Genomic DNA, 24,149 nt, shown 5'->3' with positions numbered 1-24,149 from the left:
AGATCATTCTGTGTTATAGAAAAACTGAAACAGAAACAAAAAATAAAAACCTGCATCATGTTCAGCTATCAGTGAAGAAGAAATTATGATTTTTGTGCACCCAATAAAACAGTAATAAAACCATTTAAAAATGAAATAGAAATGTTGGATTCTAAAGAAACAAAGGAAAGATAATTACGGACTCACACTTGCAGTTTGGATCATGCTGAAAGTGATATTGAGCCACAGGGTATGACTAATGAATTGTGGTCCACAATCCAAGATTTCCTGGAAAAAAAAGTAAAAAATTAGCCTTTATGGTAGCAAAACTTCCTTCACAAAGGTCTCTACCTACAGCAACCCTTATAATCCTGCATGTTCTAAGACATGCAGGAACTGCTGCCATTCATCTGAAATCAGAATTAACTGGCAGTTCTCAACTATTTTAAAAATGATCAAAAGCATGGAAAAGAAAAAAAAAAAAAAAAAAAGAGAGGTGAAGAGGAGAACACACATTTCAGTGCTCCTCACATTTTACCATGCATTGCCTCCCTGCTGTGTGATTTCTCTGTTTTAGCTTCAGTACTGCTGTGGCTGCTATCTGTCTTAATGTAGAGGTTTACAGTTTTGACTAATCCTGTATCCAAACCTGCTTCTGCCTATATTTGATCAACCACACCTGAGACTGAGACGTGTAAGAGCCCTCAGTAGGCATCATGACTGCTTAATCAAGCGGAGATATCCAAATAATTTTTATATCCAAATGTTTTCTTTTACATCTGAGTGTTTGCTTCAGTGGGGCTCCCAGGTACTGCTGAGCCCTTGCCCTGCAATCAGGGGTTGGCTCCTCGTCTCGTGTCTTTCGTCACTGAATGCACAGCACCCAAGCTCAGGTCTGGCACTTGGGGACTGCCAGCATGGGCAAGGCAGACAACTTTCTGCTATCTCTCACAACACAAAGGAGTGCTAACATAACACAGATGTTCTCATTACAGGGCGTTACTCATAGGTGCTTATTTTAAAAATGCCTTAATGTGTGGTTGAAGGATTTTAGATCGTGGCACTTGCATTTAAGCTTAGCTGTTGTTTTTAATATGAAATGTGAATTCTCCCCCTTCACTTATATAATCCCCATTCTTTTAAAAAGTGAATTATAGAATTATGGTGGACTGAACTATTGTAAAAGAAAAGAAAGGGGAAAAAAGTAGAGAAATCCATTACAATCAGGACAAATATTATGGTTGTGGTTTGAAACAGATAAATGAATTAAGAAATACTATGGAAAACAAAATCAAGGAAAATAACAGAAAAACAGTGAGAGAATTGGAATTCTAGAACACTGAAGAACATGTTAAAACCCCCGTAATTCTGACATATTTGAAGAAATGAAAGTAGAGGGATTATTTTTATTGCATGACAAAATTAAGCTTTTTAAAAAATTATTTGGTCTTGCAAAATTAGACCTTATGCTATCAAGATCTTCAACATGAATTATCTGCTATGTGTTTCATTACTGACTCATCTCCTACATCTTATTTACAATGCAACTAGTCTAGAATCCTAATAATAATACAAGAGGCTTAACACACTTTATCAATCCTGGTTTATGTCCATTTCCTTGGGAAAAGCCTATTCTAGTTCTTCTCCTAGAGGAAAAACAGAACTACTTAGAGGGAGGATTAGGTAAAATGTGAGCTAAACATCAACACCCTATGGAGTTAAGGGCACAAACTCTTGTTGGCAGCTTAATGCAAAGGCTTAGTAAAGTGTACACATGCACACACGCTTCTGTATAATTGATATCTGTTAGCCAAGGCGGTGCACTGGTGTATCTACTGCAGCATAGCAATGTCCAGTGAAAATAACTCCATTTAAGTAACATTATGTGTGCTGGGACTATAGAAGTTACTTCAATACTTTCATTACCTGCCAAAGCCAGTTCACTGGATATACTTGCAGGAAGGTGAGTATGTGAGACAGGAATACGCGTGTGAGCACTGTCATGAAGGTTAGAGATGCTCTACAGTTGAAATTAAAGGCCACTCATTATACCTATTTCCTTATCCATTACTTATTTGAATTAATTTTACGGCCACGTTGCTAGGTTTGTTTCCTTGTACTGGATTACGGTGTTAGAGAAAAATCTGTTCATCACTGTGGGGAGAAAGAAAAAAACAACACAACAATCAAAGACATTTGTTGCAACGCTTTTTTGCTAAATGATGTGAAAGACAACTCTTTGAACTTGTATTTAACTACAGAGAGTTTAAACAGCTTTTAAAGACTTTTTAAAAAAATAAAATAACTCATGCTTCCACAACTTCAATGGGCACCAATTATTTGTACTAACTCCTTTTCTCCTTTGAAACACGAGCCATGTTCAGAAAAGACTTCATGTCTCTAAAGACAGCTTGTTAAAAAACAATAGAAACACACTGAAATTAATTATTTGACACTTTTTTCCTGATATTTTATGAAGAGAAGTAATATCCATGTACTCTTAACACCTTTCTCAAACAACTTTTCACCAAGCAATGTAGTTTTGTGTATTAATAACTATGTATTTCAAGGAAGAAATAGTTATCATTAAAGGATCTACATTTTTCAGGGAGCATCTGGGGATCCTGGCCTTTATTTCGTTTAGAATTTCCAAAGTCTTTCCACTGAAGTAACATTTACTTTTGAGGTGTGTAATTGGGACTCAGCATGCTCTGTGCTGTGCTCTTTGAAGTTCACCAGTGCTGTTAAAGAAATGAGTTAGAACTGGGACTCTGGTATTTGCCAGGGTGATTCTTAAACCCACAGGATGCCTGCCTACTCATCCTTCTCTTCCTGTATGTATTTATAGCCCTCTTCTTTAGGATTCCCGAACTGTCATGATACAAGCAGAATCCCAATTAGACAGAAAAGCAAATCAGTTTTCCAAGGGATTAAAAAATCATCACGAAGCCTGGCAACTAGTTGGTTAAATTCATATTCAGAGGAACTGTGGTGGTTTTGGTTTGGGGTTTTTGGTTGTTGTTTTGGCTTCCACCAAACTCCTTTTTTTGTTGTTGCTTAAGTAAAAAAGAAAAAATTCTGAAGAGATATTGATACCTTGGGGAATAATACTACATTACTTTTTCTGCCTCTGGTATAATAATTTATCTCTTTAAATTGACATCAGCTAAGGCCACTAAGATCCTCACACCAAAAAACTTGTGACCCCTTGCACTGCTTTCAAAGCTTATTTTATACTTACTGGTCTGCTTGTTTTTGATCTGAGGCACAGTACATATTTTGGGGCAATTTCACATATTATAGCAAACTAGTCGTCTCTGTCCCTTCTACTGGCCTCCTTTAAGGTGCTAGAACAAGTCCTTTTTGGACAATAAATTTTGCTCAGAGTAAGTCTTTCATTAGCAAAGGAGAAGAAAGTGATGCAGCCCAGAAGCAGTTGTTGACACTGGTTTTCAGTCAGGCTTCTTAGCCTCTGTTTTCATTCTGGAAGAGGTTTCTCAGATTGTTTTACTATATTCAGTTCTGTTTCATCTCATCCCAAGATTGTCTACTAGATTACTTGGACTATTCTTCTCCAGGGAATCATCTTCTGGCTTTGTCTGACTTACTTAGCTTCTACTAAGGACTACTGTGCATCAGGAGTTATCCCACAAGATCTACACTCTTCCTCTGCAGAACACATGCTTTTGCTCCTGCACCAAAAATCACAGAGCTGGGGCCCCTGAGAGGAACATGTTTGCAGAACACTCAGAAGACAACGGGGGAGACTGCAGATGAAGATCACCTTATCCATCTGTTTTACACAGATGTGTGTGTTTTCACAAAGGATGGAGGCCCAATACAAGATAAACACAGCAGTGGACTTGCCAAGAAGTGTTCCTAGGAGATTCTTCAAGAAATAACTTCTAGAGTGTGCTGTTTCCCAGAGTAAAATTGCAATCACATTAAACAGGAGATGGTAATCACTGAGGTGGGGTTGTCATGCCTATGCTTGAGCAGAAAAAGAAAACACAGCTCATCTAATCTGACCTTTTTTTTTTTTTTCTGTGGTAACTCTGCTATCCAACTGAGATAGTTTCTCCATCAACATAAACAGTTAGTTCAAGAAGCAAAGACCCTTTTATACTCTTATCCCTTGAAATGATGATAAACACTGGCACAAGTGAGTCTTAACTGATAAGTTTGGCAGTTGTTATATTTATGAAACAATATAGAAATCTGTGGCGTTCAGCAAGGTAATTTTTCACAGCCCACAGGTCAGTGATGTCCCTATGTTAAACTTTATGGGAGCCCTGCTTACACAGGGGAATAGAATCAGTGTACTTGGCCTCTTCTGCACATCAACATGGTGTCTCTAACATGTCTTGGCACCCTTGTTCTTTGCAGGCAGGGAATACACATTCACCACTCTCACAGACTTCAGTAACAGGGCAGCACTTACCTCTTCTCTTCATCATTACAAGGATTGCTTTTCATGGACAAAATTATCCAAGAATCTCCCCAACACTTTCATAAATCTGTTAAGCAGAAATGGTGCCCGATAAGTAGATCTACTCTCCCCAGGTCTACTATACCTTATAATTTGTTTTGCATTTTGGAAGCATTTATAAATTTATAGAGTATTTAGTGCAGTGATCTGCGTAAGAGTTACTGTTATATTAGTTCTGTTATACAAGTTATAACATTTGCTATAGATATATTTTAAATGATCTACTGGAGTCTACTGGCAGTGTGTAGGGACAACCCCTTAGCACATAAAATGGTTAAATCTGCAAGGAGTTTCTATTTAAAAACAGGGCTTCTTAAACGGCAATAACTTTCTAAAATATTCTGCATTTTTGTTTGTAGGTCTGGCCTGTCCAGCTGGGGATATTTTTGAAAGTTTGAACAAAAACAGCTTAGATGCTAATAGATGAAATATAAGTAAAAACATGCTTCCTGCTTCTTTAAAAAATGAAGTTTTTGGTAAAAATAGAAATTCAACTGATGTGACTTTCGTATGAAAGCTTTGTTTGGAAAGGAAATAGTCTTCACAAAGGGGTGTGAACAGTCTCGTTCCAAAGGAAATGGTTTTGATTTGTCTGAGGTTTTAAAAAAATTGCTCAGGACCTCATCTGAAGCCTATTGACGTCAAAGGAAAGACTCACAGTGCCTTCAATGTGCTTGGGATCAAGTACGAACTGAGCATGGGCAGCTGTATGAGGTCTTTACCTCCCCACCATCCATTTAGCATCTGATTCTTAGAATGTGTTTTGACTTGGTCTCAGACTTTGGGATAATAGGTGTAATTGCATTTCCAAAAGCACCTGTAGGTATAAATCAATGTCAAATTTTTTTTGTACCTAGATCAAAAATTAGATCAAAAATGAAGCCTTCATGAAGAATTCTGTCACCCAGAATGAGAGAATGGGACTTGGGTCTTTCAGGCTCTTATCGGTGCCCTGGGTAATTCCAGGTTATGAATTTTCATAGCAACTGCTGGTCCTTCAGCCATCTCAGACATTTGGACAAAAGCTTTGATCAGACAAGGAATGCTGAACTGGACTTTAGGTTGCTGCATTCTGCAGTTGTATAGTTTATTTAGATGCACTGAAGAGAGAACATTCTTACAGGGAGAGTGGAGGGTATTGCACTTCAGATGTCTATTTATGAATGTGTGAAATAATGGCTAGTGAAATAGTAAATAGAGATGCTTTCTGCTAGTGAAATAAAGACAGAGAGTCAGATATAAACACCTACTGTTACTGCCTACTAATGAGTACTTCATCCCCAGTCTAAAGCTGTGTCAATAAATGAATAAAATTACAAATACACTCTGCTGGCCAAATGTGAGCAGAAGGGAGTGCAGAAATATCTGTAACTGTTCTTTAGGTGGAGAGTGTAAAAACACTGGAATCTCCACCTGGGGTAAAGCTGTCTCCAAGTGCAGGAACTTCCGAAGAAAAGAGACTACATTAACTGGCTGGGAGTGGAGAGACAGAGAAGAAACTGTTGACTGAGATCCAGCATGAATTTTTCCATCCTATAATGTGGTTTTGGGGTGATAGCCAGCTGTCCTAAGTTTGATCAGCCAGTTAGCTGCTCCATTTGACTTGTGAGGCTGGGTGCTAGAGTAAGGTAAGAACAAGAAGCTAAGATTTTCTCCATGATAGAAAAATGTATCTTGTCAGTAAAAGACCTAAGAAAGAAAAACTCCTACTCACATCCCTTTGTGATTACTACTTTTTTTTTTAAAATTACTATTTTTCAGTTCACTGTCTAAACTATTTAACTTTTTTTAAAAATCTCTACAGTGCATTGGCACCAACAATGACCACACTTAGCCGACTTAGGGAAAAAATGTCTCTTACACAAGATAAATATTATCCAACTGACCAGAAAGACAAATAGAACATTTTCATTTACTTCCAATCAGCCTTGATGCATTAAAAGAACAGTTAAAATTCTAAATTAATTACTGGTGATGTTGAAGCATAAAATTTATAAAATTAAATAGTATCTCATTCTAAGACTATTAATGATTTAAGCTATTTGGATTTCTAGTACTGAAATATGGAACTGAACTGAGGAAAAAAAGTGCATCTGCTGAGTACTACAGATCTAAGCTATGAAAAGCTGTTAGCGTATATTCCTCACATTGTTAGACTTGTCAATCTCATTGTTCAAATAAATACTTCTTGCAAAGATTACTTTTATAACATTTTCTTAATCCTGCCTGCTTATTTTATTTTACTTTATACAAATGTAGAATCTCTACAGAGGACCCTGGTTCTGCACTTTTTCCAGATCAAATATAGGTAATTAAATATTGTTTCTTGTGTAGTAACAGTGAATAGCTTCTATGAAACAAACACCTGCTGGTAAGAAAAGAACCCTCAAAGACTGAATTAAAAAAAAAAAATCCTTCTATTCTTTTTTATTTTCATCAGCTCTTCACAATTGGCTGGGTTTCTCTTGGGACCAATAATAACAAAGACTTACCAAAAATTTTTGGCATGATTTTTAAATTTTCCTTGTAGACCTTCCTTGGTAACAGTTTCCTCTAAGTGCATGCAATCTACGGATCTGTGTTGAATTGTGGACTGAGAGTGATACTGTTTTCATGCTGCATATGTGAATAGTTCTAAAGCACTACGTGTATGCACATTTTGCTGTGCAGTTATGCAGATTTAGATCACAAGTCACTACATCATATATTGTACAGTTGTTCCAGATCTAATAACCAATTTAAAATTGAAAGTTAATACATTACATTAGTAATATCATACTGTCTATGGGATCATTTGTCAGTGTTACCATAAAAGACTGATGATTTGATAACTGAAGAGTATTTGTTATACTGGCAATTTGTACTCTTATACTATAAGTAAGAGTGTCTTGGCATTTCTATAATAAAACCTATTACTTGGTTATAAAAAAACCACCCTGGGCTGAATTAGATTTATTGGATGTACAATAACAATAATATATTACCAAAATGTACATTTAATCCAGTGAGTAATACGGCCTTGAAAACCTTTAAATGTGGATTAAATTAATCACAGATATTATTTACATAGAGATTGGAATATGTCTTTTGGATACTGTCAATATTTTAAACCAAAGGTCTATAGGCTTGATGCTGATCTTATTTGCACAGGGATAAATCATATCTAAAAATACACTGGTGTCAAGAGAACTACTCCAGGGAAAGATGATCCCTGATGAAAAATATCAAAGAGAACAAAATCAGATTCTGGATATAGGATTATTCAAAATCAGCTATAGAGGATGGGCTCAGGTAAGATGTAAGAAGCTGTAAAACATCACGCATGCTGTCAGACTTTAAAAGACTTGACAATGGGTAAAGAGAGAAACTATATCTAGGGAATGACTCTTGGCAATTTCTGTTTATCCTCAGCCAGACTGTGTCCAGCCTGAATAGTTATCAGCAGTGAAAAGGGTGTCAGCACCACCTTTCCCTTGGCATTCAGGAATTGGACAGGAGTGCCAGGACTGTATCTGCCCATTGCCCCTTGGAGTGGACCCCAGCAAAGTGGATCTGAGGGTGGAAAGGAGATGGGCCCACAGAGGTGCTGAGCAGCATCAGTGTGGGTGGTGCACAGCACATGCATTTTCCTCACATGCTGTGGTGCACTGGAGGCATTGTGCCTCTCTGAGGTATCATCCCTTCCAGAGTTCCCCTCGGAGTGGTACAAATCCACATCACCCTTTAATTAACACTGTGCCTAGGAGGCACAACTGAGCCTTTAGTATAGCCACAGGCTTTACATACACCTTAACTTGCAAATTGCAGATAAAAGTAGTTAAGTATAAATTCCCCCCCCCTTTTTTTTTTTGTAAAGAAAAACCTTGATTTACACATCGAAGAGAAAGTAATTACATTTAACAGATGTCACAGCTCTTAAAGAATATTCGATAATAATTAATCACTAAGATAGGGGAAAAAAAAGAAAATTCAATTAATTTCAGAGCTACAGTCTTCTGAAAGGAATCTCTGAAAGGAAGGTTTACTCTGTTCTTTTCTACTCTATTATAACCTATTCTATTCTTTCATGGCTTTTACACTACACATATAATTTTAACATCGGAGCACCTTTCCAACATACTACATTCAACATGATTACATTCCATCGATTGTTCCATCAGCTATATTCCATGAAGTCAATCAGAGTTGTGACTTCTCAGCATCTTGCAGCCAAGCATCTTTTACAAATCTCTAGCCACTGGATTTATTTTTTAATGTAGATCTCCTCAGAGTTTATTCCCACTATAGCATTGAGAAAGTGAATGCTAAGCAAATCTAATCCTGATGTGCCTCTACCCCTCCCTATACCATCAGCATGTCAGAGCACTGAGTTTCTGTATTTATAAATGGCATTTACTCTTCTGTCTATCCATTTTTCTTAACTACCCTCTCAGCAGAGTGCAGAGAAGCAAAATCGGGATGCTTACAAGACCTTTGCTTGAATATTCAGCTCATAATTGTAGACAGACACCAGGGCATGAGTGACATTTTTATGCTATGTCAGTGCATATCATGTGTGCCTACACCAAAGAGTATTGTATTTCTGTGACTCTGAAGGGTGTCTTTTTAGTTGTCATTAATTTTATTTGCCCAACAGTTTTATTATTCTATGTTTTGTTCTCTTTCAACTAATAGCTATTAGCAACTTTTGGGTTAAATGGGTTTGTGGCCTGAAACACAAAATGTTTTACTCTACTATTCGATTTTTTTCATCTTTTAAAACACATATATCCAAAGAAGAAAATGATTTTTTTTGAGTCCACATCAAAAGAATGTTAGAAGTAATCAAAGAAAGTGGAGAGCAGAGCATATGCTGCTCTAAGGATGGTTTCAATCCTCTAAAAATGAGGGGCCAGATTCTCCTGACACTGATATCAGTGAGAACATTTCCACTCACTCCAGAATATGAACAATCAGGTCCTGTAATGTTAAAACATGACAGATATTGTTAAATGAAACGTACAGGATATTTTTACTAGACATTAAAATATACATGCACAAAACAGAAGCCTAATGGACAGGTTTTATTTTTTCTTGGAAGATACTAGTGAATGAGTCAGAATTAGCTCTTCAGCCTTTCTGAGTATCAGGATGCATTTTGTTTCTTTGCTTTTATCACAGGAAGGTTTCAGTTGTAACATTATTGCTACAGATGCTCAAGTTACCTGGCATTTCTTAACTCCATTTATTTGTGAAGTTTTACTAAATGCTAGATAGTTTTGCTGTTGATTTTAGCTTCTTTATTATAAACTACAATATAATAGAAGAGGTGCTTTGCTCAAAATTAGTGGAGAGGTATAGGGTTGGAGTTGCTAACTCAGCGCTTTCTCTTTTAAATCATGATGCTGGCAAAGCATGTGAGCAGTAATTTTTCTCCCTCAGTAGGGACAGGCAATGAGCCTTGTCTCTCTGAAGTTAACACAAGTTCACCGTCACTCCTCAACGTGCAAGAAATCATCTGTAAGCACAACCTGTGTCACTACAGACATCCCAAGCTGTGACAGAGCTGGCAGTGATGCAGTCAGCCTCTTGGCCTGTCTCTCTGTACAGCACAAAGTGCTTGATTTTTTTCCACAGCAGCAACAAACCTGTATGTTTAGAATGTAGCTCAAGTCCACCTTTCATGTAATTTACTTCGATTGCTTTTCTAATTCAAAAAGTAATCTAGCTTTAAAGAAGTTCCATGCAATGAGTAATAATGGGCAGTGGATGGTCAAACCATATTCCTTCCTAAAACAGCCAAGCCAGAAGGCCAGTCGTGGTATCAGTCCAAACAGTCACCAGCATACAGGAAAAACTTCCCACTCGTGGCATGTATCAGAATCACCACTCATACTCTTCCTGCTAATATGTGATGGTCTACAAGTACAAGGTGTCTCACTTAATGGACAGGAAGCTCAAGGCGAACCTGTATCTAATGGGGCTGCAAGTTAATGCATAATTGCTTGAGGGTAGCCCATCATCTGGAGTTGAATCAGTCATTAATAGCTTCAAAACCACAACCAAGCAAACAAAGACTAAATGAGCATAAGATCAAAGAACGGAAAAATGAGCTATTGAAAGCATAGGACTTTCTAAAGTTCATGGGCCACTGATTTGACAGTTCTCCATCTCAGGTCCCAAGCGACTGAGTAAGACTGTGTATGTTCAAAACACATTCATTCAAAACTGGGTAGAAAATACTAAATCAGATTATTCTACTGATGCCTCGACTAGGGAGACTCCGTGTATTTGTGAGGGGAATACTTTTATCTTCCATCCAAAAAAGAAATGATCTCTCATGGCATGCTTGATAATTTAGAGTCTTCTCAGGTTTTTGAATAATGCTACTGTATGTAGCTGAAAATTGTTTGATAAGCATCCCTAAGTGGTCTGGCTTTAAACCAAGCCTGTCATCTAGTGGAGTGCTATGCTATTCCAACTTTAATCTAGATAACCGGCACACATAAAATAAGGAAACACAAATGTGACACAGCTGCAGCTAGTCTGGCAGAGTTAAAATGCTTAACAATGTTTTATGCCTGTAATATAAGACTGCTTACTAATGGGAGAATCCTAAGTGCAAAAGAGTGACAATCAGACTGCTCTGATATAATTGGTTGGAAGTGTTGGAGATGTTGGAGATTTAGTGTTTATGGTGCCTGCAAATTACAACAAAATGCTTCCGTGATATGACTTCAGTAGACATTAAAAATGTTGCAGAACTATGGACAACTTCACAAGTTACTGCTCAACATGTTCAGCAAGCTAGATTTGCAGTAGAGAATGGGTTAATGATCAGCATCTTATAGCAAGGCTTGTGACATAACAGACATTACAGTGGTTTACTGTGCAATCCATGTGCCCTTTCTGAATAATGTATCTAAATGTGCCAGCAAAACACAGTGTATGAATTAAGTTTACTAAATGAGAGTCAGTGTAGTAAATTAAATAAATAGTGTGTGATCCAAGTGCTTTTGTCAATAGTGCATTGATTATAATGCCACATACTGTACTAAAAATCTAATAAATACAGAAAGTCAGCTGGATAACTAGAGCATAAGTATGTTAAGTTGTGGCACTTGAGGCAGATATAAACAACCTTATTTGTGCTCTAGGAATAAGATTTCCCCCTTAGGAAAAAAATATACACTATTGCTTACCCTACATTTCAAAACAGGAAACAGGTGGTTAGAAAAGAAATAGAGATCTGCTCCTTTAATTATGGACTGAGTGACAATATGGAAGAAAATCAATTCTGGTAGTAGAAGAGACAGATGAACATATGAACCTGTTACTAGGACCATATTATGGACATATTATATACTTTGTGTCTCAAGAAGTATCTCTACCAAATTGTAAGATGCAGTTGTGATTACAATACTGCCTGGAAAACTCTGAAGTAGCTTCTTGATTTAAAACAGTGTGTCATTGGTATGCTAACAGACCATGGCTCCTTCCTCTGCACCAAACTGAAGAATATCATACACAGTTGAGTAAATACCTATGCATGGGCTTGCTTTCCTGGGACAGTAGCATCCTGTCATCCATGAAATGCTTGTAGAGGTTTCCTAAGACTAATGGTCCACCCTGGAGGCTGATGTAACCTCTACAGCTCACACCAGACTGCACAGAACTACTTAGGCTGGGTAGACCTGACACCACCAGCAGATGAGAAGGATTTTTTCCCTGCCTGTGCAACCCAAAGCTGCATAATTCACTCAAAACACTAATAGCTGTCACAAAGCTGTGAGTTACTGAAGACAAAACAAGGCAAAAATACTGAGGGTAGCTGTTGGCAATGACAGCAGATTCCAGCACTATAGGCTATCTAACTGGCTTGTTCCTGAAAAGATTGTAACTTTACACAGAAATTCACCCTGATTTCTCTTGGCTGTTAGGCACTGTCACCAGATATATTAAAAGCTGCCATGTTTGGTTTTTTTTATTGGGCCTCCAAGATAACCTTCGTAAAAACTTGTATATTTTCAAACCACATCAGGATTTTAGGGCTCAGTTGATAAGCATTTGTGACTAATCTGATTTAGGGAAGGATGACATGCAATTTGGCTAATGATCAGCTTGCAGTTTGTGACTGCTAAGTCTCTACAAAGATGGCATTCTCATTTTTATGATCTTATCACCCACCCAAAAAAAAGTCCAAGAAGCTGCAGGCCCAATTATGCACAGGAGAAGAGTAAGCATCTGAGAAAGTGTGAAATTTTAAGCATTTAAGCAGTTCTACCAACATCAGCCTACTCATATGTTGTGCTGGATCGGTCTCAGACTAGAGTGAGATATCTGTGAGAACCTAACTGCCCAGTATTGTACATCCACCCCTCCCTTTGGGCTGTGTAATGCTTTCTTTTGCACTGGAGTGTAGTGAGTTGAGCACCTGTTTGGAAGCTTGAATGTTAGTGTAGAAGAGGGACATTTCCCCCTAATTCATTCATGGTTGGGCTTCGCCAACAAAGATTTGAGAAGGGCTCTACCCACGCTTGCTACAGCAATGTGGGTGTAACCTTCGAGCCTGTGCAGTGGATTTTTTAGGTGATGTATAGCTTGCACAGAACCGGTCCCACCCTTTACTCCTGAGGTTCATCTGCCAGGGCCTAGCAAGCTTGGACAGTGACAGTGAGGTCCTCAGGACGTAGGTTTAATCAGAGTATCCTTCTCTTGGATGGATGGCCTTACAGGGCTGTTGAATAAAAGACAGTGCAATGCTTTTTAGGAGGAAAGCTGGCCTGCTGCTTCACAAGACACCTACACAGCAGTGTGACTGCCCTCATCCCTAGGAGTGAGAAATAAAATGGCCTAGGTAGGGTGACCAAGAAACATCGGCATGAAGAGAACAAACACAAATATTGTACCTTGTCCCCTTAATTAGATATATGTAATAATTTTATGCTGTATGTTTCTAAGGATAAAGTATTCTTCCTCTACAGTATGTATGTTTGCCCAGAAAAGATGCATTCCCTACCTCTAGAATGAGAGACTGGGCACAGAGTTTGGTGAATATGTCTCTTTGCACACACAGACATGAATGCATTTTATGTTTAAACTAAGTACCTGTTGTAAAACACAGACCAAAAACTGATTACTTGCAAGGATGGCTAACAGTATGTGGCTAAAGTTTAGGCAAGCATGTAATTGTGTAATGAAATCACTTAAATGCATTGGAAAATTCATTTTCCTTTCACCCTTGGAAAAACTGATCTGCACGGGAAGAGATGGAATTTTATGCAGAGGTTTTAACTTCTGTTCCCTCAGCCTTCTTGCATACCCTCTCGCCCTTTCTGCTGGGCCTACAGCTTTTACATGTCTCTCCATGACTCTCCTCCTTTTGTCTGCCTCCTCAATGGCTCCAGAGTCCTAAAGAAATGTTCAGCTTTGAAGACTGGCCTAAAAAAATGGTAATTTTCCAGACAAAGGCCAGGTGTTACTTCCAATTCATTCAGTATGCATCCCTATTATCCTGCGGGTCAGCTCCTGCCGAGCGCGCTCCATGGGTGTTCCGACTGCGTAAGGCCTGTGAGATTTGCCCCGTGTGACTGAACTGCAGATGGCACTTTCATATCTCTTATTTTAGTAGCAGTCAATTTGCTAAACTTTCTTAATAGCGAGCTAGAAGGTGATTTCTGTGTCACAGCCTCACAGCTTTCTCACACCAACCAGCAGAAGAGACATAGCGCCCATCGTCAGCAAACAGGGTCGGGCACGGAACTCCAGCCCGACCAGATTCTGCACTGCCCGCATTCTGCACTGATGAGGCTGTGCCACTACAGGGGGCATGGATTTTGGCTCATTGTGCCTTTCCCTCCTCCCCTTGGAGAGAAAGAACTTCAATGGGAGGGGGTGTGGGTCAAGCTTTGCAGAGTAGACTTCCCCAGGCACGCCACTTGCCTACCAAGGCTGCACAGCTTCTGGATCAGAGCTGAACAGAGCCCTGTGACTGCTTGCACAGGCCTTGAGTCACTTGCCAGGATTCTGTAACTCTTTCTGGAGGCACCATCATCTGTGCAGATACATCTGCCAAGCAAGGTCAGCTATTTCAAGCAAACAATGAGTTTGGATCATTGTTTACTCTCAGGACAGATTATTTTTTCTCTATCTCTACAATCAGGTTCAGATAAAAAGAAGAAACAACACACCCTTTGTCAATATACTGAATCCAAATCAAACTAACACATTTGGTTTCTGCAAGAAAACAAAGTCAGGTTTCAATTTCTAAATAAACCATTCATGGAGTCATCACTCTGGAATTTTACCTTCCTTTCCTGCAGCTCCCCTCAGATGGAGAGAAGAACCATCTTAGACAAGTAATGCTATCTGAAGCTTCTTGTCTCCAGTTAAATACAAATTTCTTTAAATGCTGCTGAAATTCCCAAAAGTTAGAAGTTGAGATGTCATTCAAAACCTATCTTTTGAATTCTCATTGTCTCATTCAGCCATTCATGGTGATTCCCTTTACATTTTCTTCCTAGAATAAACCTTGAAACAATTTCAGTGATAGCTAGATCAAGCCCAGGATATTTTATCACATTTTCTTAGTCAAATCAAATGTCTTATTACACAGTGGATTAAATTAAACCACCACGTGATTATGTGACCACTAGAATACTTGAATTTACTAGTTTTATACTTATGAGCAGAAATTTCTAGAATAGGGTTAAAATTGTGCATATTGCATAAAAAAGCAGGATATTTTCTAACAATATTGTTACTAAATTGAATAAACATAACACTTTTATAACATGAAAAGCAGTCTCTGAGGTAGAAAGTTACCTGTTGTCCAGTAGTTTAGCTGCATTCCAAAGCTGTCTTTTCTTCAATTCTCTTTTTCTTCAGAGGTTTTTCTCCACCAGGAATATATCTCTTGTGGTGAACATCCAACAGCTGGGTTCAGAGATTAAACAGAAGCCAATGGTTATGATTAAGCACAAATCCCAACAAACCCACGTTTCAAATGTAAGACAGGTGACTTCTATGCACTGCTTTGAAAGCAGCTCCTCACAGCTTTTGCTGAAGAGGGTGAGGAGAGATGATCAGCTGAGCCCAGGATGGCAAGACACAACTTGATCTCAATGTGATGAAACACACACTGGAATGTGGATCTTTCAGTGTGTGTTCAGATTTCATTATAGCCATGGAAGGCAGCAGGTGCCTTCACATGCAAGTGTTGAGCAGATCAGAAATGGACTTAATCATGGTCTTGGAAGATCTTCTGTAGTTACAAGGTTTTGATCATCTAAACACTATTTCGCAATTTCTTTTTTTCCGTGTCCAGTGAGTTTAGCCTTTAATCTTGCAAGGCAGAAATTTAACATGTCAGTGTTGACAGACTGTTAACTATAGCAGCAATGACGAAGGTTCTATAGTATTAACCTTTCAAAAAATAAAACTGCAATAATGATGTTGTTTCCATTAGACCTTTCAGATCACTTACAAATTATCTGGAACTCCTACTGTTTATTTGTTTTTACTTTAGATTGTTGCCCCAAGCACTTAAATAATTGTAATAAAATAATAATAGAATTAAGATTAGATAAATTAAGTGGAAATGAAACTGAATACATTTTCCATGACAGCTGGCGAGTCCCATTCTGTGGCTGCTCAGAAAGAGAACTGGAATTTTTATGACAGTAGACAATAAGGCGATCGTGTACAGGATGTAACCCAATGCTCAAGAGGAGCAGTGTGCAAGTGACACATCAACAAAAACAAACTTGTTTCATTTATGTCCTATTAATTACCATAACTTACATAATCATGGACATCTGTTCTCCCTTTCTCATACATGTATCTATGCACAGATAATTACCACTATCTATTGGTCAGAAGAGCAAACAGTTTAATATAGAGATAAACAGATTATAGCATATAATTGTAAATAAGTATACATACATTTTAATATATATACAGTTATGACCATCTCTGTCGTACTTATTCCTGCATCACTTTGTAAGCCATTTTTTTAGTTCTTAAACTTCACATCCAAACTGCAATAACTTGTTCCAATATGCATAGTTGGAGGAGCATTATACAGAAAAAAAGAGGAGAAAATAATTTTTAACTAATCAAATATTAAGTCTGACAGTCCCAGTTTAGTATTTAGTCATGGTGGCTCCAAAACAGTTTCAAAAGATTTTATTTTCAACCAGACTGTAAAGGTTCATCAACTTTAAAGTAGTTGCATTCTTCCAAGAGAAACAGCCACTCTTTTACTGAATTATTCAGATAAAAGAGAAAAGCAACTGATACACAAATTACAATCCCTAGTAAGTACATTTTTTTTTTTTTTTACATTGAGTCTTGAGTACTTAAGGATGATATTTTTTCCATTAAATGTTTTATGACTGTCCCTTCACTATAATTGTGATTTTGGAACTTTATGAAAGAAGTCAAGAAAGCTAATTGTTTTCCTTGACTGTCATTGAATCATAGGATGGCTTTACAGTGGGAGGGAGCTTAAAGATCAACTACTTCCAACCCCCTGGACTGGAATACAGTGTTTATTTTTGTGCCTACAGTCATATATCTTGTGTACATAAATTAAGGGTTAGTCAAGAGCATAGCTATGTTCAAAGTGTCATTTTAGAACAAAGAAATGGAAATATCCACCTACAGAAATTCAATAAACATAATTTATTTTGACCAATATGTACTAGTGAGAGATTGATAAAAGCAAAAATATATTTTTAAAAGCTATGAGATCTTCAGAGGCTACTGATAATTAATGGGTCTAACATTATACTTCTATAAATTTTGAAATCAATATGAAATTGTAAATATTAAATTAATTTTAAATTTCATCTTACCTAGTCAAAGGGCCTGACTTTGTTTCAATTTCTGTTAACTGCTGTTGGATGACAAGTAAAAAAATGGTTATGATGTTTTTCTACACATGTCCTGGATAACACACCTTGGGTTAAATAACCCTGAACTGCAGGTACTGAATTACTTTTCAGTAGGATAACTCATTAAGTCAATCTGCATGTTCCCTAGGTTAGAGGAATTCCTGTATGTGACAGAGAATTGCTACTCCATATTCAGTTATTTCTGAAAAGACTATTAATTGCGACTTCAGTAAGAACTTAAAATGCTAAAGCTGGACTTCTTTTTTGAAGTGCTTTAGGAAAACACAGTTCTGGACCTGGTGGTCTTGCTTTCTACTACCAAGACATAGATCTATACCCTTGGAAGGTGCTGAGCACTCTCACTGCCCAGCACACATCAGGGAAACTGAAAACTCCCAGCAGCAGGACCCTCCCTGCCAAGACTGCAAGCCCAGTGTAATCTCCGGATCCATCTTTACACCCGACCAAGACACAGACCATAAAATTCTTGTGTCTGTTGTCTATTTAAACTTTCATTCTGTGACCAGCATCATGTAGTCCCCTATATTACAAAAGAAAAAAGAAATAACTTTTACTGTCAGGCTGTGTGAGAACCTACTGGACATTTCTTCCCTATTAGCCAGCTGATCAGAAGATTAGTTGGTATTCTGAGGCTTGACGATTACTATTTTTCTATTTTTTTTCTTCTTATTATTTTTTCTTCCTAATATGTGTTTGTTTTCAATCTCTTGTGTAATAATTCAGTAAAGTATTCCTTTGAATTCTGCGAAACTCTTTACATACTGTACTTCTGCTGTATTTCTTTGGAGAGAAGAAAACTCAAAGGACCACCACTCAGAAAGTCAAGTCATCAGTCCAGGGTCCCACTGGGCCCGTGGAATTAAGGGACAAATTCTCTGCTGTTATACACTGGTTTGTGAGGAGGCTGTTGACAACAGGGAACAAGGGAATGACTGGGAAATAATTACATACTGCATCAGTTTGTGACTCCTGTGGAATTGTTCCACTGTTTTAAAACATTAAATTGTTGCTTTGTTTTCACACCTTCGCATGAAGAGTCTGATATACACTGAAAACAGATAAAAGACAATATCTGAGATGATCCTGTGGTTTCTAAAAGCTAAAGGGCAAGTACAGATATTGATATAGATATAGCTATAGATATGGGTGAAATAGATACACATGCATATATGACTTTTTTTTGCTGAGTCAGAGGAGACTGGACTTGGTTCATACTAATCCATGTCCCCGTATCTGGGCAGGAGCAAAAGGTTTTATTTTTATGTCTGAGTTGTCTTGCCCACTAGTACAAAGGAAAAAAATCTGAAGCTAATTTACTGAGCTATGGAGTCTTCCTCCCCCTCCTCCTAATTGAAAGTATGCTAAAATAAGGCCTGGTAGAACAAGTAAGAAGCTGCAATTGGATATGACTGACATCACTGACCTGGTTAACAATAATGTTCTGATATGTCCCATATGCTGCACACCCTACACCACCGAAATCGAGGTAAGTCCAGGGAGACCAATGTCCTTTTAGGGTGACTAAAACAGAATTTCTTTTTTTTTCTAACAAAACTTGTGCAAAGTAACGTTGGTACTAATGGTGTAATCTCATTCCTTTAAAAAATGTAGTGCCTTCTATGAACATTTTTTCTGAGTAAAAATGTTTTATCTTTTCCTTTAAAATTGTTGTATTTGAAAGAACATATTTTTTCCTAGCACCTGCTTAATCTTTTGTTCCACAGATAATTTCTCATTACCCAGGTGTCCTCTTATGGACCCACAGAAAGATTGGGCCTAGTTTAAGTGTGAAATAATCCTGTTGCTTCTATCTGAGAATGAATGAGCCCAGGATTAGATCAGATAAAACACACTTGAGATAAAGTGCACAAGGTGGATTATATGAGAAAAGAGGATTTAGTGAAGAACATATCCACAACTTTTTGTTAACATAGAGAATGGTAGCTTTTGTAAGCAACATTTATGGAAACTCAACTGGAGGTTTAAAAGCTATGTCTTTTGTTGTACATTTCTCTGCATACATTTGCTTTGTAGCTGGTAGCTTTAACTTTGGAAGCCATGCTGGGCCTTGACTCATGCTCATTTTGCTTAATGAAAAGCTAAGGATGTACTTTTACTCATAGATTCTTGTTTTGTTTTCTTTGAAGTTTATTAAGCTATCCAGTAAGATGGGAGGTTCATTAGGTTGTTATTATCACGGCCGCAAATTAAGCATCTGTTCCCTGGGGAGTTATAACCTTCAAGTGGATGTCAGAGCCATACTTATTACAATATTTACTTAATTACCAAGTTAGTGCTCTTGTCATATAAAATACAAACATGGACTCTGCTGTCCATGTTAGACACATAGTCTCCACCTGCTGAATGTTTAAGATCCAGGCATTTCATTTAAGTGCTCTTTTAAAATATGCACCAAATAATTTGTTAAACAATTATCAAAAAAGGTAAACCAATAACCATGAAACATTCACAAATTTAAGATATCATATTCACTTACTTACTACCATTCACTTTGGTTTCACATCTCAGGACAAATGTAGTTTCCAGTAACAACAAATGCATCAAAACATTGGCAAATCATGATTTGCCAAAGCACCTCAAAAGTCAGCATCAAGAGGTGCCTTGTCAAATAGCTGTTTGGACATCACTGGACTTGAGAGTACTCCTCTGTAATAAAATCAGACTTTACAGGGCTGGAGCACGCATCTTTTATGAAAACTCTGGGAATTTCACTCATGAGGCAAATTGCCATCACAAATGTCTGGAAGTCATTCTTCATCATAATGTTGTGGGTTTTTTCCTTGTCTTCAATGCTTTTATTATCCAATATTGTAAATTACAGAATTACCAGATCTTCCCTGTCTAGTCTTCTGACAATGTCAAGCCATACAAAACTGAAAATGTTATTCCCTCTTCTCAGACATGACTTGTGTGAACAGATATGACTGTTGGGAGGATGTCAGCACCACAGAACAATGTCTCTATTTTTGGAAAATTCATGTCCCTTTTTACTTCAAATGTTGCATGTGGCCGTTATAGGTTTGTTTTTTTGTGGGTTTTTTTTTTGTTTGTTTGTTTGGTTTGGTTTTGTTTTGGTTTGGTTTTTTTTTGTTTGTTTGTTTTGTTTTTGTTTTTTTTTTATCTGACAAACTCATCATTGGCTTGCCACCTACTATATAACTAATACCACAAAACCTTCACATTTTTCATATTTTATACACGTAACTATCACTCTAATAGTAATACACTGTTTGACATGGTCCATTCTTGCAGCCCTTTTCCCTGTAAAGAAATCCTGTAGTTATTCAACTTCGATGAATCCTTTCCTGGAGATGCTCGTGTCTACCCCAATTATAGAAAGAACGCAGGCTTTTAAATCCTGGTCTCTTCAATCTCAGCATGGGATTAGCTTCCATTGTTTCTATAAATTCTAGTTAATATAAGAACACTCTTTAAAAATCTGGGTTTATGCAACCCTCAGTTTCAAAGAAATAATGGTTACATCCAAGTCTCAAGACTTTTCTGGTTCTCCCATCAGAAGGAAAGTCCAGTTTAATAAAGTAGTCAACTACCAACGAACATGAATTCTGAAATACAAAATATTACTGGTTTGTTTTGAAATTTTCAACAAACTTAGTAAACATTTCAGCTTAATAAAATGTGATTTTTCAGCCAAAATGCTTCAAGAAAACCCTCAATTGCTTTTGGTAGATCCGTATAAACTATTTTCAAGTAAAATACTGAGATTTTTGGGGTCCAGTGTAAAAGAAAGGTGCAGACTGTAGTGTTTCTCTTTAGTAGAAAATATCATTGAAAGAAATATTTTCCTAGTAAACTATGTATATTAAATACAAAAGCGAATGCTAATGTGTTTGCTGTTCATTCCTGGTAAGCTTATATTAATTAGCAAAGAATTTTGATAGCTTTTCCTAAAAAAGAAGTAAAAAGTCTGAAAATATATCGTATAGACATTTTGATGACCACTGAATCTCAACTGCTATAGTTCAGAGGGAAATTCAAGCCATCATCTAACAAAACCCCAACAACCCAGCCTCTACATGTCTTAATTTTGCTCTTTTTTTTTTAACTTGAGGTTTTTAAAAACTTATACCTTTTGCAAAGATGCACTTAATCCGTTTTTCATTCAGTTCTGTTTAAAAAAGGTTACAAAACATTTAAAAACTAACCTTACAAAGCATTAAAAATTGTAAATAATTTAATTCTTCTTTGCAAAGATGAAATAATTTGAAAAGTTCAAATAAATGAGTTAATTTCCATCTTGTCACCTAAGAATAATTAAAATGAGAAAACTCAACAATATCAGTTATAACTTCAGCCATCAGGGACTCTTTTGTAATTTTGTATAAGGCATACGTTAGTAAAGTTACTTTATAAATGTCATCAGAATATGACTCCTACTCTGAAGTGTCTGGGTTTTCTCAAATGTATTCAAATACTTGGAAATAGAACAACATTTTACATAATCTGTAATAATTATAGGAAAATAATAATGAAAATATTCTCTGGTGAATTTTATTCTTCTACATTTTCTTAAAAATAGATTTGTGATTAAAAATAATCCCCTGTAATTATGTCTGCAGAGCTGTTTAAGCTATTTTATCACTGCTAATGAAAATATGGTTATACTTTCTATGAAAAGTATATTTCTCAATATGATGTGCTGTAAACAACATGTCTTTAGGCTATTTTTGACCTTTAACCAATGGGAAAGGTCTGTCTAGTTGATCTCATCTAACTACACAGCAGGTACAAGGAATTAAACCAATTTAGGTTGAGTCCTGGTACAATATCAAGTATCAGACAATGTTTTCCAAAAAGAAATACTTAACAAGTTTGTAATCCATGATTATATTTATCTAATGAAAGAGGTAAGAGAAAAAAAAAATCTGAGTGTGTTCAACAGTGTGGAATCCCAAGTAAAAATCTATGATATCATTTTGTTTGTAAAAGTTGGCAAAGAAGGCTGTCATGAGCAAATTAAAAGTAAACAATCTACTCTGGGCGTACACTGTGTCAGACTGCGTGTAAGGTCACGCAAGAAAATCAAAACATTAAATATCTGCTCCAGCAGCCTTAAGATATTTGCCTGACTTTCAAACCAAACTGTGTTTTTCACTGGGACAGTACAGACCATAAGAGCTTAATAATAAAGATTTTTTTAAAAAATAAAATGTGGGGTTTTTTAATCCTAATTAGTTCTATCATCATCATCATCAGTTCTGTAACAGCATATCCATAACCTAAGGGAGATCTTTGCATTTGGTAACTATACAGGCTGCAAACTCAAAATTCTTGCTCTACTTCTCTGCTGAGATGAACCCCAACCTCTCTCCAGGGACTGGGAACTTGGGATACACACTACTTTGTTAACAAGCAGGAAAAACAACATTATTAGGGAGGATATGGTGTCATCATGCGAGGAATGGCATTCCAGGGATTTTATGAGAGAAAGGTGGATATTTGCCCTAAATCCTTGCAAAGCCTATTCTGCTAGAAATTGTTCAGAAACAAGGGGACAGTTCAGAAGGGGATGTGATCCTGAAGGATCATCATCTTCTAGTGACCAAATCTAATCTACATACATATTCAACTGCTATTTATTAAAAAGATAGATGAATTCTCTAAAATGTGCAATTTAGGACAAAGGTTTGCAGACACCTTAGATCCTCTGCCTGGCACGATGTGTGGGAACCATGCTCCCCATACACTCAGGTCTCATCAAGCAGAGGCAAGAGGATGCTGATACTGCATCTTGGGTGGTTACCTGTTGATGTATGTCTGGAATGGGGTGTGGGCTGCACTAAAGCTGCTTTGGCTACAGTGGTGTTCAAATGACAAAAATGAAATAGAGCTGAAATTTTGCATAGTTATGAAAAAATTTTGCTCATCAAAAACAACACCTGAAAATTTCCACTGTGCCTCTGGCCACCTCCTGCTTCTGATATTTTTCTTGGGTTAGAATGGCCTTAGACAGCCTAAACTCTTGTTCAAAACTTTTTCTTAAAGGAGGTACCTAATAGTGTCATTATTTATTGCAGTATATCCTTATAGAATATTCAAATGTCTAAAACTGGAAATGGAGCATAATGCAAGGCACTATAGAGCAGATGCTAAGCTTGAAGTGCTCTTAGGAATACATATACCACATTTTAATTTCAACTCCTATTATTATACTAACTAGTCACAAAATGGCTTCCTATTTATGCAATATGTTATCTGTAATGTCACTTAAATTGAATAGATGAGTGCCTTCTAATAATGTATGTTTACTTCATGAACTTGTGGGCAATTACATTATAATTATGTCTTTTGTAGGTCTTTTTTTGCTGACACATAGTGCACCAGTGCTTTTTAAGTGTAATTGCAGTTCTCCCTACCATTTAGGAAAGCTGAACATTGTTAAAGGTTTGTAAATTACCTACACTTAGACCATAGGCAACTAGGCAAATTAAATGGCAGTGTCAGTAATATTACAATGTAAATTGGTGCCAAGCATAATCCAAGGTAGAAGCATTTTTATAGAAGAATAATGTTTATGTAGCACCTCAAATGCAACAGAAAACACAGATAATCTCAAACTTGTAAAAGTGCATATTTTTGATACCTGAAAAAATACATACAGCACACAATTTACATGGCTATCAACTATCCAAAGAAGAAAATACATGTTTACACACACACATATATGTGTACAACTAGGCTACATATTCATCTTACAGAGGAGAAAGGTATGCCCAAATAGCAATATATCAGAATCCTTCCTC

At 37.0% G+C, this 24,149-nt stretch overlaps 1 long non-coding RNA gene across 8 annotated transcripts in view; it reads right to left on the bottom strand.

Moving 5' to 3' along the window:
* Positions 1 to 24,149, bottom strand: part of LOC126636428 (uncharacterized) — a 74,654-nt gene that overhangs the window by 15,931 nt on the left and 34,574 nt on the right. For 7 of the 8 annotated variants that reach the window (XR_007627970.1, XR_007627973.1, XR_007627967.1 and 4 more), the window contains 3 exons: positions 15,272 to 15,382; positions 1,906 to 2,133; positions 187 to 267 (listed from right to left, as the gene is read on the bottom strand). This is a non-coding gene — a long non-coding RNA (uncharacterized LOC126636428). Of the gene's footprint in view, positions 1 to 186; positions 268 to 1,905; positions 2,134 to 4,420; positions 4,497 to 15,271; positions 15,383 to 24,149 lie in introns of all 8 variants that reach the window. The other variant, XR_007627968.1, reaches the window with a different exon arrangement.

Source organism: Myiozetetes cayanensis, unplaced genomic scaffold, assembly GCF_022539395.1.
Source record: "Myiozetetes cayanensis isolate MyiCay16 unplaced genomic scaffold, myiCay2020 scf13, whole genome shotgun sequence".
Classification (NCBI taxonomy): domain Eukaryota; kingdom Metazoa; phylum Chordata; class Aves; order Passeriformes; family Tyrannidae; genus Myiozetetes; species Myiozetetes cayanensis.
This window is presented reverse-complemented; position numbering and strand designations above follow the sequence as displayed.